A 17,747-nucleotide genomic window follows, 5' to 3' on the forward strand; every position below is an offset into this window, starting at 1 on the left:
TCCTGTTTGCAGGGTGCCGTTCCAGGCACCCTGCTAGCCAGATGCTGGGAGTCTGGGACCATGGGGCAGCGACGGGGCTGCCCACAGAGCCCTGCACTCTGTGGGGGGGGAGAAGGGGTCTACATCCAGTTCCTTCTAGACTTTGCAGTGCACAGGACGAAAGTTTCCTTGGACGCCCTGAGTTTAGGGATAGTGTCCTGATGAGAATGTGGCCATGGGTGCTAAAAAAAGACAAAGAAAATACAAACTATATGGCCACAAAGTGACCCCGCATGCTGCATAGGGGGGTGTTGTTTGCCAGGGGGAAGGCCGTATGCCGGTGGGGGGTGTGCTATTTGCCAAGGGGGCTCTCTTTGCTTAAGACTTACCTTGTGACAGTAGGTGGTTCCTTCCTCCTTTCTACTGTTGCTTGCTCTTGAGATGTGCTGCTGCTGCACCCCCATCTTCCCTCTCCCGTGGCCACTTCCAGAATGCCATGCGTAATAACATCACACCCAGCACTGGCATTCTGGAAGACTGTGACTCGAAGTGGGAGGGAACAACACAGCCACATATGGTGCTGCCGTAGTTTATAACTATAGTGGTGGTGGGCTGACTGTAGCCGCACCCTTAAGCCGCAGCACATTGGCCGATAGCCTTGCTTGCCCACCCCTAAAACAGCCACTTATGTTCCTCCACAAGGAGGAACATAAGAATACATGAATACATAGGGGTGTGGATGGCTTGACTGGGAGGGGGGCCCAAAATTGCATAGATCCTCATGGGGTCTTAATCTGGCTCTGCTGCTGATACAGGTGTGATCAAATAGGGGGTAAAGTATAGACCAAACATTCCACTGAAATTGAGGATCTTTTCAGTAGAACCTCATGAGCAGCATACCTGTCCGCTTTGAGCAGGACAGTCTCCCTCTTTGTGGACTATCCTGCTGTCCCACCTGTGGACAGCATTGTCCCTTGGGGTCGGGGAAGTAGGGGGAGCACTCTCTCATTGCTGCTCTGAACAGATGGTGTGCACACAGCATCTACAAATTAAGGAGGAGAGCCTGGTGGTAGTTCAGCATCTGAAGGAGTGCTGATCATGCCTCCAGAGCAGTGGTGTCAAACTCGGGCCCATCAGCTTTTGTGGGACTACATATCCCAGCATGCCCTGCCACACTTTTAGCATGCCCTAATAGCAAAACTGTGGCACTGCATGCTGGGATGTGTAGTTCCACTGCAGCTGGAAGGCCCAAGTTTGACACCACTGCTCCAGAGTAATGAAAACAGGGGTGTGCCACAAAGCCATGCCCTCCCTGCAAAGTCACACCTTTTTCATGTTAATGAATATAAAATGGGTGCCTGTTAAATCTATCTTTATGCAGTAATAAGGTTAGTAAGTAAGAAATGTGTGGAAAACCTTCCATATGAATTTTGTTTGCTTTAAATAGTGATTCAATGAGCTGACATCAAGGACTGGTCTGAAACTACCATTCTACCTTCCTGTTGACCGTCCACCTGGATTAATTAGCTCACAGAAAGAAATATAAAAGTTATCCTATACCATCTCAACAATAGACGTGCTGATCCAAGCTGTAAATTAGTGCAATCAGTAAACAAGTATGAAATTATGATGATAAGCATAAGAAGCCACAGTAGTGAAACAACTATCAATGGTTTGTATAAATTAATGTAGTGTCCTCAGTTATGCAGTGGGGTGTGGTATCATATGTTGACAGTCATAATGTCGATTTTCATCATGTCTACATGCAAATGTCGACAAAGCAGAATGTAGATAATTATGAAATATCAACATGTTAGATGGTCGACATACTGTCCCTGGTGGCCAAGTGGCCGCTTACCTGCTCCTGACGGCTGCACCAGCTCCAGCACAGCTTCTGGATCTCGGCACTCATATGACCGTCACTTCTGGGTCAGCCCTCGCACCCCTTGCATTGAAACATGGTTTGTTCCAAATACATAGTTATTTGCCTTTTTGCAATGTTCCCAACTCAGAATCGGCCCCTTAATTTTTCTGCCCTCTTGGAGATCCCGGAGGGGAGGTGTAGGTGGGGAGTAATGGCTCAGAGAATCGCATAATCACTGCCCTATCTGTCACAGGTCAGTGCCTTGATATTCGCTATCAGGTAGTGGTGTGTAGGGTCTGGTCCAGGAGAAGTGGGAGGGAATAAGAAAGTTGGACTATTCTCCTGGGAGTTTTGGGACTTTGCGGGAGAGCAGACAATTATGAATAAAAACATCACTGAAATGCAGTTTAAATCATTTATGCTCCTCTCACTACTAAAATGTGACTAGATAAGAATATTACACTGAATAACAAGGAAAAAGAATCCCAATAAGAGTGCACAAAGTCTAGTAGTAATAGATGCTAAAATATAACTTTTATGTTTAATATTTAATAGCCACCTAGGTGGTTAAATTAAAACACAGCAAAATATGAAAAAATGATAGAAAATAAAAAGTTTAAAATACTCCTTCGTGCTTAGTCGCTAATGTCTGATTGATACACTAAATAGTGTGCTATTTTATGTGGGCATATTATAAGAATCAATAATGTTAATCACAAATATATTTTTAGAGATTAGAACCAGTAGTAGAGTATAATGCAACTTTATATAACTCTCAATACACTAGATATAACATTATATCAATAACTGTGTATTGTTTAATAGTGTCCCTTAATGCCTCATAGGGAGCCATATAATAATCACAATTCGTATCTCCATATATAAACTCCCTCAGGACATCATTGACTCTGTGTTTTATCTCTCAATATACAGTACTCTATTTAAAACGGATTATATCCTATAGTTGCATTAAAGCTATATTATTCCACAACATTAATACAGCACCATAATTCTAAATAAGAGCTCATACAAGTAAAGCTTTTGTGTTATATAGGCATATTTATTCCAACATCTGCTTACTTATAACAGCGGTACTCCAGATATGTTACTATTCTCAATCTCCCATATAATTATAAAGCGCTTTACCAGAACACGGTGCATAACATTACTATAGCCTCTCTAATTATTAATGTATATGGGGCTGTCAGTGTGGTTAATGGCGATGAGTGGTTGTTAACCATAGCCTGCACTGACTCTGCATTGCCGTGCGGCTTACCGCTCTGCTCATGTCAGCCGCAATGTTCACTGGATGGGACACAGGGCCTGATTCAAACTTGGGAATAGAGGCCCTGATTCAGAGCTGGACGCTCTGACAGAGTGCTCGCTCTGAATCAGGGCCGTCCCTCTGAATTTAAGAGCGGCCTGCTGGCCGCTCGCATAGCTGTCGGTGACCACCCACAGCTATAGCGAGCGGCCAAAATGATGGTCGCGATGGTCAAGACCATCGGGCTTGAGACGAGACCCTTGTGGTAGGGTCTTGTTGCCGCAAGCCCTGGAGTGCTTTCAGCTCTCAGAGCCAAAAGCACTCCCACTGACATCACTTGTGATGTCAGTGGGGCCGGCCCCAGACGGTAGGCATTCCCATGAGAACGCCTCCGTCTGGGCAGCCACGCCCCCGGCACGCCCACCAAAGGGGGCGTGCTGTCACTCACCATCGACAGCGAGACCCATAACGACGGCTTGGCCGTCGTTATTCGGGTCTCACGCATGCGCACGATGGAGCCGCCTCCGTCATGCACACTTGGCCAACATCGACCCGCTTGTGAGCGCTCAGCGCTCGCAAGCGGCTCTGAATTAGGCCCAGAGAGAGATATCTCTCTCAACTGATCATCTTGGTGAAACCATGCTGCACTGCAGGTGGGGCAGATTTAAAATGATCAGAGAGATTTAGATTTGGAGGAATGTTTCCAAACTGACATCTAAATTGTAGAGTAATAATAAAGCTGTGCAGTATTTGTGGGCTACATGCAAAAGCAGCCAGTATTTACCTCACATGTAAAAAAATGTATGTATTATTTACATCCCTTGCATTGCAATATGATTTGTTCAGGTTCACAGTTTAAGAGATATCTCTCTCTAGTCCCAAGTCTGAATCGGGCCGACTGTCTGCTCTAAATACTGTTCGTCTCTCATCATTTTACACATACAGCATAAATTACAAACATAACAGACTGGCAGATGGGGCATGGCCTAATTACCATAGACCACACCCCCTGAATGACACTATTTTGGGGGCGTCATGTCACAGGCTGTGTTTGGAAAATGACAGTTAAGAGCTGGTTGGTTGGTACATTATCTCTGTTCACTTAGTAATTAGACCCCTAAGTCTTGGATGGAACTAAAGTGAACAGAGATAAAGGACCAACCAACCAGCTCCTAACTGTCATTTTTCAAACACAGCCTGTGACATGACAGTTAGGATCTGATTGTCTCGTACTTTATCTCCATTCACTTTATCTCCATCCAAGGTTTAGTAAATTGATCCCTGACTCACAAAGTGCTGCTTGTTCATATGTTATCTACTAACAATTTTGCTGATTTCTAACTTGTGTGTAGCAGAAATTGCACACCAAAATGGCTACATAATTAAGTGCTGTTGTGAGGGAACAGGGTTCTTGAGATCACTCAGATCAACACCAGGTATAGATGCAACAGAGTTTTATTTAGAATAGCAGCTGCACTTCAATAATATAGAATCTCAACAGCATAAGAGGCATGATTAACAGTCACCACGTGGGCACACACTCAAATCCGTTCCTAGTATGACCAGTGATAAGAGTATCAGCACTTATGCTAGGTACACACTGGAGCAATCGGAACGACAAATCGGGCATATTGCTTAAAGTGTATGCCCGATTTGCATGCTCCTGCAGTTGCATACGATATTGTCTGGTCGGCTATGGTGCACAGCCAACCAGGCAATATTCAGGGCCGGATTTACCACAAGGCAACCTAGGTGCTTGCCTAGGGCTCAAGGGGACCGTGGCCAGGCCCCACAAAATCCGTCCCAGTCATCACAAAGGCTGCCTTCTAGTTGTAAAGGTAAATGTTTTACACAGGCTCAGTAACGGGGCTCAGACCAGTATTAATACCGGCACTGGGCTCTGTTACTTCACCTCTGCAAAACATGTTCCCAGAGGAGCACTGCGCGACATCATGATGTCACACGACCCGCCCCACAATCCCACACTGCCAGAGATCCATTGTCTGCACTGTGAGGGCCCGGATGCCGCTGAACACCAGCCCCAGCACAGCACAGCAGCAGCTGAGTGCTGGCAGTAAGTGAAGTGAGGGGAACAGAGGGACGGGGAGAGGCTCACAGACTGAGGATCAGAGGAGGACTGATGAGGTGACAAGGCAGCAGAAGCACTGCAGCTTGGTAAACTAACTGTATATATTTATTACTATATGTTTGATTAATTTACCAATCATTTTTTGTGTTATTATGCCCATCCCCAGATACTTGTAATACACTTGTAATATAAGGCAGTCCTGTCCACAAAATTCTACAGTGTACCTTAAAATAAAAAGGGGGGGGGGGTAGTCTCTGCTACCATAAATTCCTGTATGACTCCTTCTAAGGAGTCAAAACTTAAGTTACTTAGGCCCCCATTTATTAATGATTGCATATGCAACCAGGGCATTACATTACCGCCCATGATCGCATTGCAATATGTGATCATACCACCCAGATGAATTATCCGGGACATGCAGGCACACAGGCTCCCTGCGATGTCTTCGGAGAGCTGCCGGACAGTCAAGCTGACTGCACATGTGTGGTGGTCATTGCTGGGGAGGTGCAGGGGGAATCCTCCGTTGGCTAATTATGTGGTGTGTAGCCATAGGCTACAGCGGCTAATGCGATCTTTAGATGGCATTAGCTGCGGGGGCCAATATCGGGAATGCATAACATTCCTGATATTGGTAAATCTGGCAGCATTGCATCCCCAATAGAAACCTATAGGGGATGCGGCTGCCTCCAGGTGAGACCATGTACGTAGGGAAAAAATGGCGCCAGCATCACTACTGCCACAACCAATAATGTAAAGGGTATGAATCAGGGCCAAAAACAAAGTGCTATGGATTGTTTGAGGGAGGGGGGCCCTAAACTGGTATCTTGCCTAGGGCCCCATGAGGTCTAAATCCGGCTCTGGCGACATTGCATACGGCGCTGTGTGCCACGATCCAGTGCAAGTGTTCCTCTGAAGGATGGTGAGCCGGGAGGTTCGGGTGACTAGGGGAGTGACTGGACTAGGTCTCCTAGTTGCGGCCGAACCCAGGATTGGCTAGACCTGCCCAGAGGCGCGGAGTCTAACTCACTTGGTGGTTTTCTCCAGTGACCCCTCCAATTGGGATTTGGTTTTCTGCTGCACCAAGTGAGCAGGTCGCGGCCCTCTGGACAGGTACCTGGGAATGGCAGAAGACCGGAAACTACATTACATGAAGTTATTGCTAGAACACTGGAGATAAACTGGAACACAATTAGAAATCCTGATCACCGGCTTGCATGAGATTACTGAGAAATGTACTGAGAATCGCTGAGAAAACCAGGAACTGATTAGCACAGCAGCTCAGGGAGATGTGGACACTGGCAGGTACTGGAGTTTGCTAAATATGCAGGTGCTGGCTGCACAGACAAACTCAGAGCAGAATGGACAAATGCTTATTCTGGGAAAACTAGAAATGCTGGTACTGGACAAAGGCAAATACTGGGAGAGTGCTGGGAGGTCCAGCTGTGAGCTAACTAGTGATTAGCACAGTGAGACACAGAGAGGTAGACAGGCTGGGAATGCTAAAAGGTGCAGCTGGGAGCTAATAGTAATAGCAGGTAATCTGACACCTCAGTGCCACAGGGTAATAGCCACAGAACTAACAGCACTTAACAAGACACACAGACATAGAAAACATGAAAGACAGGATACTGGGAGAGAACTGATCTCTCAGACTGAGAATAGCATGGAAGCTAATACAGAAAACTGGAGAACTGTGAGCAGGCTGAAGCAACACGCTGAAGGATTTAGCACAGAGCAACAGTGGGAGGATCACAGGCACTGGAATAACGAAGTTGAACAGCATCTTCCTGAAGTTCAGGGGGCTTATTTATACCCAGGGGTAGCAGATTATTGGAGCACAGCGTCAGCTGACTGAGATCATGCTACCATTGGTTAGGAGGACTGTCACATGAGAGGAACTGTCATGGCGGCGCCCATGATAGGAACTCTGATCCCCAAAACACACAGCCGACCATGGAAGTCCGCAAAAGCACCTAAGGTAGAATACTCAGCATCTCACCCCTCACTGCACCAGGCGTCTGACCACAAGGAAGTCAGGGGAAGCCGGCATGGAGGTAAGAGATAGCCGATCCTAGGCTGAACCCTGACACTGTGCATATTAATGAAGGATGGAACAAGTGATCGTTCCCTCCATCTTACATTGCTGTAATTTGTACCAGCAATCATGCAATGTCCAGACTCTAGACATCGGCACAATTGGCAGTTGCTCAATTGTGTACCCGACATTAGATCAGACCTCTTCCTCCAGATCAACATCAATCTCACTCATTGCATTTTCTGCCACCTTCTGCACCGCCTATGGGAACTGACAGCCCTCGTCAGTGGAGACTTACTTCTATCTGGGGCTACTCCTCTCAACCTCCCCCAGGTGACATAGGACAGGTAACCTACCCCCTATGCTGGCTCCGGTGAGTCTTTAGGACAGTGGAACTAGACAGCTTTAACTATGGCAAAAAGAATACATATGAAATTAATCACTATAATGACTAGGTCGCAAAGTTCTGCATCTAAGATGTAACAGTTTACTATAAGCCAAATGGCAAAGTCTGTAAAAAGACCAGGGTTCTAAATGTATCTGAATGTATCACAGTACTGTGAGAAAAAAAATGGTTATTGAAGATAAAGTTTAAGATAGTTTAATAGAATTTAATAGAATGTTGCAGTACTCTTTTTGAAGAAAATGTAATCCACTTGTTTTAGAAAGAATATTGGTGGGAGCTCTGTGGCACAATGATTAGCACTAGGATCATAGGTTTAATTACAACCCGGGCCCTATCTGTTGTCAGGGTGCAGCCTGGGATCGTCCGTTACTCACGTCTGTGATGGCGTCTTCAGGCTCCTAAAGAGTTCGGACGTCAGCCATAGAGACAAGTGATGGATGAGTATTCTGCCCAAGGTCTGCTAGAGCCTTCTGGTGTGTGTCCTAAATGCTGCATTGCGGTCCTGAGTGCTGCTATGTTGGTTCGCGTCACATGATCATATTCTCCTATGGTAGTTCTGAGGTTGGTCAGCTGCTGTCTCTGGCCAATGATCAGCTACCAAGGGGTATATTAGGGCACTTCCTGCAGCAGGAAGTTGCCAGTACAACTTCACTCCTATAGTGGTTTTCTACTGTGTCTGCGTCCCAGGCTCCACAGTGTCTCACATCAAGTGCTGGTTATCACCGCTACTCAGCGTCTCACATTCAGTGCTGATTATCACCGCTACTCAGCGTCTCACATCAAGTGCTGGTTATTACCACTACTCAGTGTTTCACATCAAGTGCTGGTTATCACCGCTACTCAGCGTCTCACATCAACTGCTGATCATCACCGCTACTCAGCATCTCACATTCAGTGCTGATCATCACCGCTACTCAGCGTCTCTCATCAAGTGCCGGTTATCACCGCTACTCAGCATCTCACATTCAGTGCTGATCATCACCGCTACTCAGCATCTCACATTCAGTGCTGATCATCACCGCTACTCAGCATCTCACATTCAGTGCTGATCATCACTGCTACTCAGCATCTCACATTCAGTGCTGATCATCACTGCTACTCAGTGTCTCACATTCAGTGCTGGTTATCACCGCTACTCAGCATCTCACATTCAGTGCTGATCATCACCGCTACTCAGCATCTCACATTCAGTGCTGATCATCACCGCTACTCAGCATCTCACATTCAGTGCTGATCATCACCGCTACTCAGCATCTCACATTCAGTGCTGATCATCACCGCTACTCAGCATCTCACATTCAGTGCTGATCATCACCGCTACTCAGCATCTCACAATCAGTGCTGATCATCACCGCTACTCAGCATCTGATATTCAGTGATGATCATCACCGCTACTCAGCATCTCACATTCAGTGCTGATCATCACCGCTACTCAGCGTCTCTCATTCAGTGATGATCATCACCGCTACTCAGCATCTCACATTCAGTGATGATCATCACCGCTACTCAGCATCTCACATTCAGTACTGATCATCACCGCTACTCAGCGTCTCTCATTCAGTGCTGGTTATCACCGCTACTCAGCGTCTCTCATCAAGTGCTGGTTATAACCGCTACTCAGCGTCTCACATTCAGTGCTGATCATCACCACTACTCAGCGTCTCTCATCAAGTGCTGGTTATTACCGCTACTCAGCATCTCACATTCAGTGCTGATCATCACCGCTACTCAGCATCTCACATTCAGTGCTGAACATCACCGCTACTCAGCATCTCACATTCAGTGCTGAACATCACTGCTACTCAGCGTCTCTCATTCAGTGCTGGTTATCACCGCTACTCAGCGTCTCTCATCAAGTGCTGGTTATCACCGCTACTCAGCGTCTCTCATCAAGTGCTGGTTATCACCGCTACTCAGCATCTCACATTCAGTGCTGATCATCACCATTACTCAGCATCTCACATTCAGTGGTGATTATCACCGCTACTCAACAACTCACATTCAGTGCTGATCATCACCGCTACTCAGCGTCTCTCATCAAGTGCTGGTTATTACCGCTACTCAGCATCTCACATCAAGTGCTGGTTATTATCGCTACTCAGCATCTCACATCAAGTGCTGGTTATTATCGCTACTCAGCATCTCACATCAAGTGCTGGTTATTACCACTACTCAGCGTCTCTCATCAAGTGCTGGTTATTACCGCTACTCAGCATCTCACATCAAGTGCTGGTTATTACCACTACTCAGCATCCCACATTCAGGGCTGATTATCACCGCTACTCAGCATCTCTCATCAAGTGCTGGTTATTACCGCTACTCAGCATCTCACATCAAGTGCTGGTTATTACCGCTACTCAGCATCTCACATCAAGTGTTGGTTATTACCACTACTCAGCGTCTCTCATCAAGTGCTGGTTATTATCGCTACTCAGCATCTCACATCAAGTGCTGGTTATTACCACTACTCAGCGTCTCACATCAAGTGCTGATTATCACCGCTACTCAGCGTCTCTCATCAAGTGCTGGTTATTACCGCTACTCAGCATCTCACATCAAGTGCTGGTTATTACCGCTACTCAGCATCTCACATCAAGTGCTGGTTATTACCGCTACTCAGCATCTCACATCAAGTGCTGGTTATTACCGCTACTCAGCATCTCACATCAAGTGTTGGTTATTACCAATACTCAGCGTCTCTCATCAAGTGCTGGTTATTACCACTACTCAGCGTCTCACATTCAGTGCTGATTATCACCGCTACTCAGCGTCTCTCATCAAGTGCTGGTTATTACCGCTACTCAGCATCTCACATCAAGTGCTGGTTATTATCGCTACTCAGCATTTCACATCAAGTGCTGGTTATTACCACTACTCAGCGTCTCTCATCAAGTGCTGGTTATTACCGCTACTCAGCATCTCACATCAAGTGCTGGTTATTACCGCTACTCAGCATCTCTCATCAAGTGCTGGTTATTACCGCTACTCAGCGTCTCACATTCAGTGCTGATCATCACCGCTACTCAGCGTCTCTCATCAAGTGCTGGTTATCACCGCTACTCAGTGTCTCACATTCAGTGCTTATCATCACCGCTACTCAGCGTCTCTCATCAAGTGCTGGTTATTACCGCTACTCAGCATCTCACATCAAGTGCTAGTTATCACCGCTACTCAGCATCTCACATTCAGTGCTGATCATCACCGCTACTCAGCATCTCACATTCAGTGCTGATCATCACCGCTACTCAGCATCTCACATTCAGTGCTGATCATCACCGCTACTCAGCATCTCACATCAAGGGCTGGTTATTACCACTACTCAGCGTCTCTCATCAAGTGCTGGTTATTACCGCTACTCAGCATCTCACATCAAGTGCTGGTTATTACCGCTACTCAGCATCTCACATCAAGTGCTGGTTATTACCACTACTCAGCATCTCACATTCAGGGCTGATTATCACCGCTACTCAGCGTCTCTCATCAAGTGCTGGTTATTACCGCTACTCAGCATCTCACATCAAGTTCTGGTTATTACCACTACTCAGCATCTCACATCAAGTGTTGTTTATTACCAATACTCAGCGTCTCTCATCAAGTGCTGGTTATTACCGCTACTCAGCATCTCACATCAAGTGCTGGTTATTACCGCTACTCAGCGTCTCACATCAAGTGCTGATTATCACCGCTACTCAGCGTCTCTCATCAAGTGCTGGTTATTACCGCTACTCAGCATCTCACATCAAGTGCTGGTTATTATCGCTACTCAGCATCTCACATCAAGTGCTGGTTATTACCACTACTCAGCATCTCACATTCAGGGCTGATTATCACCGCTACTCAGCATCTCACATCAAGTGTTGGTTATTACCACTACTCAGCGTCTCTCATCAAGTGCTGGTTATTACCGCTACTCAGCATCTCACATCAAGTGCAGGTTATTACCGCTACTCAGCATCTCACATTCAGTGCTGATCATCACCGCTACTCAGCGTCTCTCATCAAGTGCTGGTTATTAGCGCTACTCAGCGTCTCACATTCAGTGCTGATCATCACCGCTACTCAGCGTCTCTCATCAAGTGCTGGTTATCACCGCTACTCAGTGTCTCACATTCAGTGCTGATCATCACCGCTACTCAGCGTCTCTCATCAAGTGCTGGTTATTACCGCTACTCAGCATCTCACATCAAGTGCTAGTTATCACCGCTACTCAGCATCTCACATTCAGTGCTGATCATCACGGCTACTCAGCATCTCACATTCAGTGCTGATCATCACCGCTACTCAGCATCTCACATTCAGTGCTGATCATCACCGCTACTCAGCATCTCACATTCAGTGCTGATCATCACCGCTACTCAGCGTCTCTCATCAATTGCTGGTTATCACCGCTACTCAGCGTCTCTCATCAATTGCTGGTTATCACCGCTACTCAGCGTCTCACATTCAGTGCTGATCATCACCGCTACTCAGCATCTCACATTCAGTGCTGATCATCATCGCTACTCAGCATCTCACATTCAGTGCTGATCATCACCGCTACTCAGCGTCTCTCATCAAGTGCTGGTTATAACCGCTACTCAGCGTCTCACATTCAGTGCTGATCATCACCACTACTCAGCGTCTCTCATCAAGTGCTGGTTATTACCGCTACTCAGCATCTCACATTCAGTGCTGATTATCACCGCTACTCAGCGTCTCACATTCAGTGGTGATTATCACCGCTACTCAGCGTCTCTCATCAAGTGCTGGTTATCACCGCTACTCAGCGTCTCACATTCAGTGCTGATTATCACCGCTACTCAGCGTCTCTCATTCAGTGCTGGTTATCACCGCTACTCAGCGTCTCTCATCAAGTGCTGGTTATCACCGCTACTTAGCGTCTCACATCCAGTGCTGATCATCACCGCTACTCAGCGTCTCTCATCAAGTGCTGTTTATTACCGCTACTCAGCGTCTCACATTCAGTGCTGATCATCACCGCTACTCAGCGTCTCTCATTCAGTGCTGGTTATCACCGCTACTCAGCGTCTCTCATTCAGTGCTGGTTATCACCGCTACTCAGCATCTCACATCAAGTGCTGGTTATTATCGCTACTCAGCATCTCACATCAAGTGCTGGTTATTACCACTACTCAGCGTCTCTCATCAAGTGCTGGTTATTACCGCTACTCAGCATCTCACATCAAGTGCTGGTTATTACCGCTACTCAGCATCTCACATCAAGTGCTGGTTATTACCACTACTCAGCATCCCACATTCAGGGCTGATTATCACCGCTACTCAGCGTCTCTCATCAAGTGCTGGTTATTACCGCTACTCAGCATCTCACATCAAGTGCTGGTTATTACCGCTACTCAGCATCTCACATCAAGTGTTGGTTATTACCGCTACTCAGCGTCTCTCATCAAGTGCTGGTTATTACCGCTACTCAGCATCTCACATCAAGTGCTGGTTATTACCGCTACTCAGCGTCTCACATCAAGTGCTGATTATCACCGCTACTCAGCGTCTCTCATCAAGTGCTGGTTATTACCGCTACTCAGCATCTCACATCAAGTGCTGGTTATTATCGCTACTCAGCATCTCACATCAAGTGCTGGTTATTACCACTACTCAGCGTCTCACATCAAGTGCTGATTATCACCGCTACTCAGCGTCTCTCATCAAGTGCTGGTTATTACCGCTACTCAGCATCTCACATCAAGTGCTGGTTATTACCGCTACTCAGCATCTCACATCAAGTGCTGGTTATTACCGCTACTCAGCATCTCACATCAAGTGCTGGTTATTACCGCTACTCAGCATCTCACATCAAGTGTTGGTTATTACCAATACTCAGCGTCTCTCATCAAGTGCTGGTTATTACCACTACTCAGCGTCTCACATTCAGTGCTGATTATCACCGCTACTCAGCGTCTCTCATCAAGTGCTGGTTATTACCGCTACTCAGCATCTCACATCAAGTGCTGGTTATTATCGCTACTCAGCATTTCACATCAAGTGCTGGTTATTACCACTACTCAGCGTCTCTCATCAAGTGCTGGTTATTACCGCTACTCAGCATCTCACATCAAGTGCTGGTTATTACCGCTACTCAGCATCTCTCATCAAGTGCTGGTTTTTACCGCTACTCAGCGTCTCACATTCAGTGCTGATCATCACCGCTACTCAGCGTCTCTCATCAAGTGCTGGTTATCACCGCTACTCAGTGTCTCACATTCAGTGCTTATCATCACCGTTACTCAGCGTCTCTCATCAAGTGCTGGTTATTACCGCTACTCAGCATCTCACATCAAGTGCTAGTTATCACCGCTACTCAGCATCTCACATTCAGTGCTGATCATCACCGCTACTCAGCATCTCACATTCAGTGCTGATCATCACCGCTACTCAGCATCTCACATCAAGGGCTGGTTATTACCACTACTCAGCGTCTCTCATCAAGTGCTGGTTATTACCGCTACTCAGCATCTCACATCAAGTGCTGGTTATTACCGCTACTCAGCATCTCACATCAAGTGCTGGTTATTACCACTACTCAGCATCTCACATTCAGGGCTGATTATCACCGCTACTCAGCGTCTCTCATCAAGTGCTGGTTATTACCGCTACTCAGCATCTCACATCAAGTTCTGGTTATTACCACTACTCAGCATCTCACATCAAGTGTTGTTTATTACCAATACTCAGCGTCTCTCATCAAGTGCTGGTTATTACCGCTACTCAGCATCTCACATCAAGTGCTGGTTATTACCGCTACTCAGCGTCTCACATCAAGTGCTGATTATCACCGCTACTCAGCGTCTCTCATCAAGTGCTGGTTATTACCGCTACTCAGCATCTCACATCAAGTGCTGGTTATTATCGCTACTCAGCATCTCACATCAAGTGCTGGTTATTACCACTACTCAGCATCTCACATTCAGGGCTGATTATCACCGCTACTCAGCATCTCACATCAAGTGTTGGTTATTACCACTACTCAGCGTCTCTCATCAAGTGCTGGTTATTACCGCTACTCAGCATCTCACATCAAGTGCTGGTTATTACCGCTACTCAGCATCTCACATTCAGTGCTGATCATCACCGCTACTCAGCGTCTCTCATCAAGTGCTGGTTATTAGCGCTACTCAGCGTCTCACATTCAGTGCTGATCATCACCGCTACTCAGCGTCTCTCATCAAGTGCTGGTTATCACCGCTACTCAGTGTCTCACATTCAGTGCTGATCATCACCGCTACTCAGCGTCTCTCATCAAGTGCTGGTTATTACCGCTACTCAGCATCTCACATCAAGTGCTAGTTATCACCGCTACTCAGCATCTCACATTCAGTGCTGATCATCACGGCTACTCAGCATCTCACATTCAGTGCTGATCATCACCGCTACTCAGCATCTCACATTCAGTGCTGATCATCACCGCTACTCAGCATCTCACATTCAGTGCTGATCATCACCGCTACTCAGCGTCTCTCATCAATTGCTGGTTATCACCGCTACTCAGCGTCTCTCATCAATTGCTGGTTATCACCGCTACTCAGCGTCTCACATTCAGTGCTGATCATCACCGCTACTCAGCATCTCACATTCAGTGCTGATCATCACCGCTACTCAGCATCTCACATTCAGTGCTGATCATCACCGCTACTCAGCGTCTCTCATCAAGTGCTGGTTATAACCGCTACTCAGCGTCTTCCATTCAGTGCTGATCATCACCACTACTCAGCGTCTCTCATCAAGTGCTGGTTATTACCGCTACTCAGCGTCTCACATTCAGTGCTGATTATCACCGCTACTCAGCGTCTCACATTCAGTGGTGATTATCACCGCTACTCAGCGTCTCTCATCAAGTGCTGGTTATCACCGCTACTCAGCGTCTCACATTCAGTGCTGATTATCACCGCTACTCAGCGTCTCTCATTCAGTGCTGGTTATCACCGCTACTCAGCGTCTCTCATCAAGTGCTGGTTATCACCGCTACTTAGCGTCTCACATCCAGTGCTGATCATCACCGCTACTCAGCGTCTCTCATCAAGTGCTGTTTATTACCGCTACTCAGCGTCTCACATTCAGTGCTGATCATCACCGCTACTCAGCGTCTCTCATTCAGTGCTGGTTATCACCGCTACTCAGCGTCTCTCATTCAGTGCTGGTTATCACCGCTACTCAGCATCTCACATCAAGTGCTGGTTATTATCGCTACTCAGCATCTCACATCAAGTGCTGGTTATTACCACTACTCAGCGTCTCTCATCAAGTGCTGGTTATTACCGCTACTCAGCATCTCACATCAAGTGCTGGTTATTACCGCTACTCAGCATCTCACATCAAGTGCTGGTTATTACCACTACTCAGCATCCCACATTCAGGGCTGATTATCACCGCTACTCAGCGTCTCTCATCAAGTGCTGGTTATTACCGCTACTCAGCATCTCACATCAAGTGCTGGTTATTACCGCTACTCAGCATCTCACATCAAGTGTTGGTTATTACCGCTACTCAGCGTCTCTCATCAAGTGCTGGTTATTACCGCTACTCAGCATCTCACATCAAGTGCTGGTTATTACCGCTACTCAGCGTCTCACATCAAGTGCTGATTATCACCGCTACTCAGCGTCTCTCATCAAGTGCTGGTTATTACCGCTACTCAGCATCTCACATCAAGTGCTGGTTATTATCGCTACTCAGCATCTCACATCAAGTGCTGGTTATTACCACTACTCAGCGTCTCACATCAAGTGCTGATTATCACCGCTACTCAGCGTCTCTCATCAAGTGCTGGTTATTACCGCTACTCAGCATCTCACATCAAGTGCTGGTTATTACCGCTACTCAGCATCTCACATCAAGTGCTGGTTATTACCGCTACTCAGCATCTCACATCAAGTGCTGGTTATTACCGCTACTCAGCATCTCACATCAAGTGTTGGTTATTACCACTACTCAGCGTCTCTCATCAAGTGCTGGTTATTACCACTACTCAGCGTCTCACATTCAGTGCTGATTATCACCGCTACTCAGCGTCTCTCATCAAGTGCTGGTTATTACCGCTACTCAGCATCTCACATCAAGTGCTGGTTATTATCGCTACTCAGCATTTCACATCAAGTGCTGGTTATTACCACAACTCAGCGTCTCTCATCAAGTGCTGGTTATTACCGCTACTCAGCATCTCACATCAAGTGCTGGTTATTACCGCTACTCAGCATCTCTCATCAAGTGCTGGTTATTACCGCTACTCAGCGTCTCACATTCAGTGCTGATCATCACCGCTACTCAGCGTCTCTCATCAAGTGCTGGTTATCACCGCTACTCAGTGTCTCACATTCAGTGCTGATCATCACCGCTACTCAGCGTCTCTCATCAAGTGCTGGTTATTACCGCTACTCAGCATCTCACATCAAGTGCTAGTTATCACCGCTACTCAGCATCTCACATTCAGTGCTGATCATCACCGCTACTCAGCATCTCACATTCAGTGCTGATCATCACAGCTACTCAGCATCTCACATTCAATGCTGATCATCACTGCTACTCAGCATCTCACATTCAGTGCTGATCATCACCGCTACTCAGCATCTCACATCAAGTGCTGGTTATTACCACTACTCAGCGTCTCTCATCAAGTGCTGGTTATTACCGCTACTCAGCATCTCACATCAAGTGCTGGTTATTACCGCTACTCAGCATCTCACATCAAGTGCTGGTTATTACCACTACTCAGCATCTCACATTCAGGGCTGATTATCACCGCTACTCAGCGTCTCTCATCAAGTGCTGGTTATTACCGCTACTCAGCATCTCACATCAAGTGCTGGTTATTACCGCTACTCAGCATCTCACATCAAGTGTTGGTTATTACCACTACTCAGCGTCTCTCATCAAGTGCTGGTTATTACCGCTACTCAGCATCTCACATCAAGTGCTGGTTATTACCGCTACTCAGCGTCTCACATCAAGTGCTGATTATCACCGCTACTCAGCGTCTCTCATCAAGTGCTGGTTATTACCGCTACTCAGCATCTCACATCAAGTGCTGGTTATTATCGCTACTCAGCATCTCACATCAAGTGCTGGTTATTATCGCTACTCAGCATCTCACATTCAGGG

The sequence above is a fragment of the Taudactylus pleione genome, unplaced genomic scaffold (genome assembly GCF_031769625.1).
Source record: "Taudactylus pleione unplaced genomic scaffold, aTauple2 ptg000352l, whole genome shotgun sequence".
Classification (NCBI taxonomy): Eukaryota; Metazoa; Chordata; class Amphibia; order Anura; family Myobatrachidae; genus Taudactylus; species Taudactylus pleione.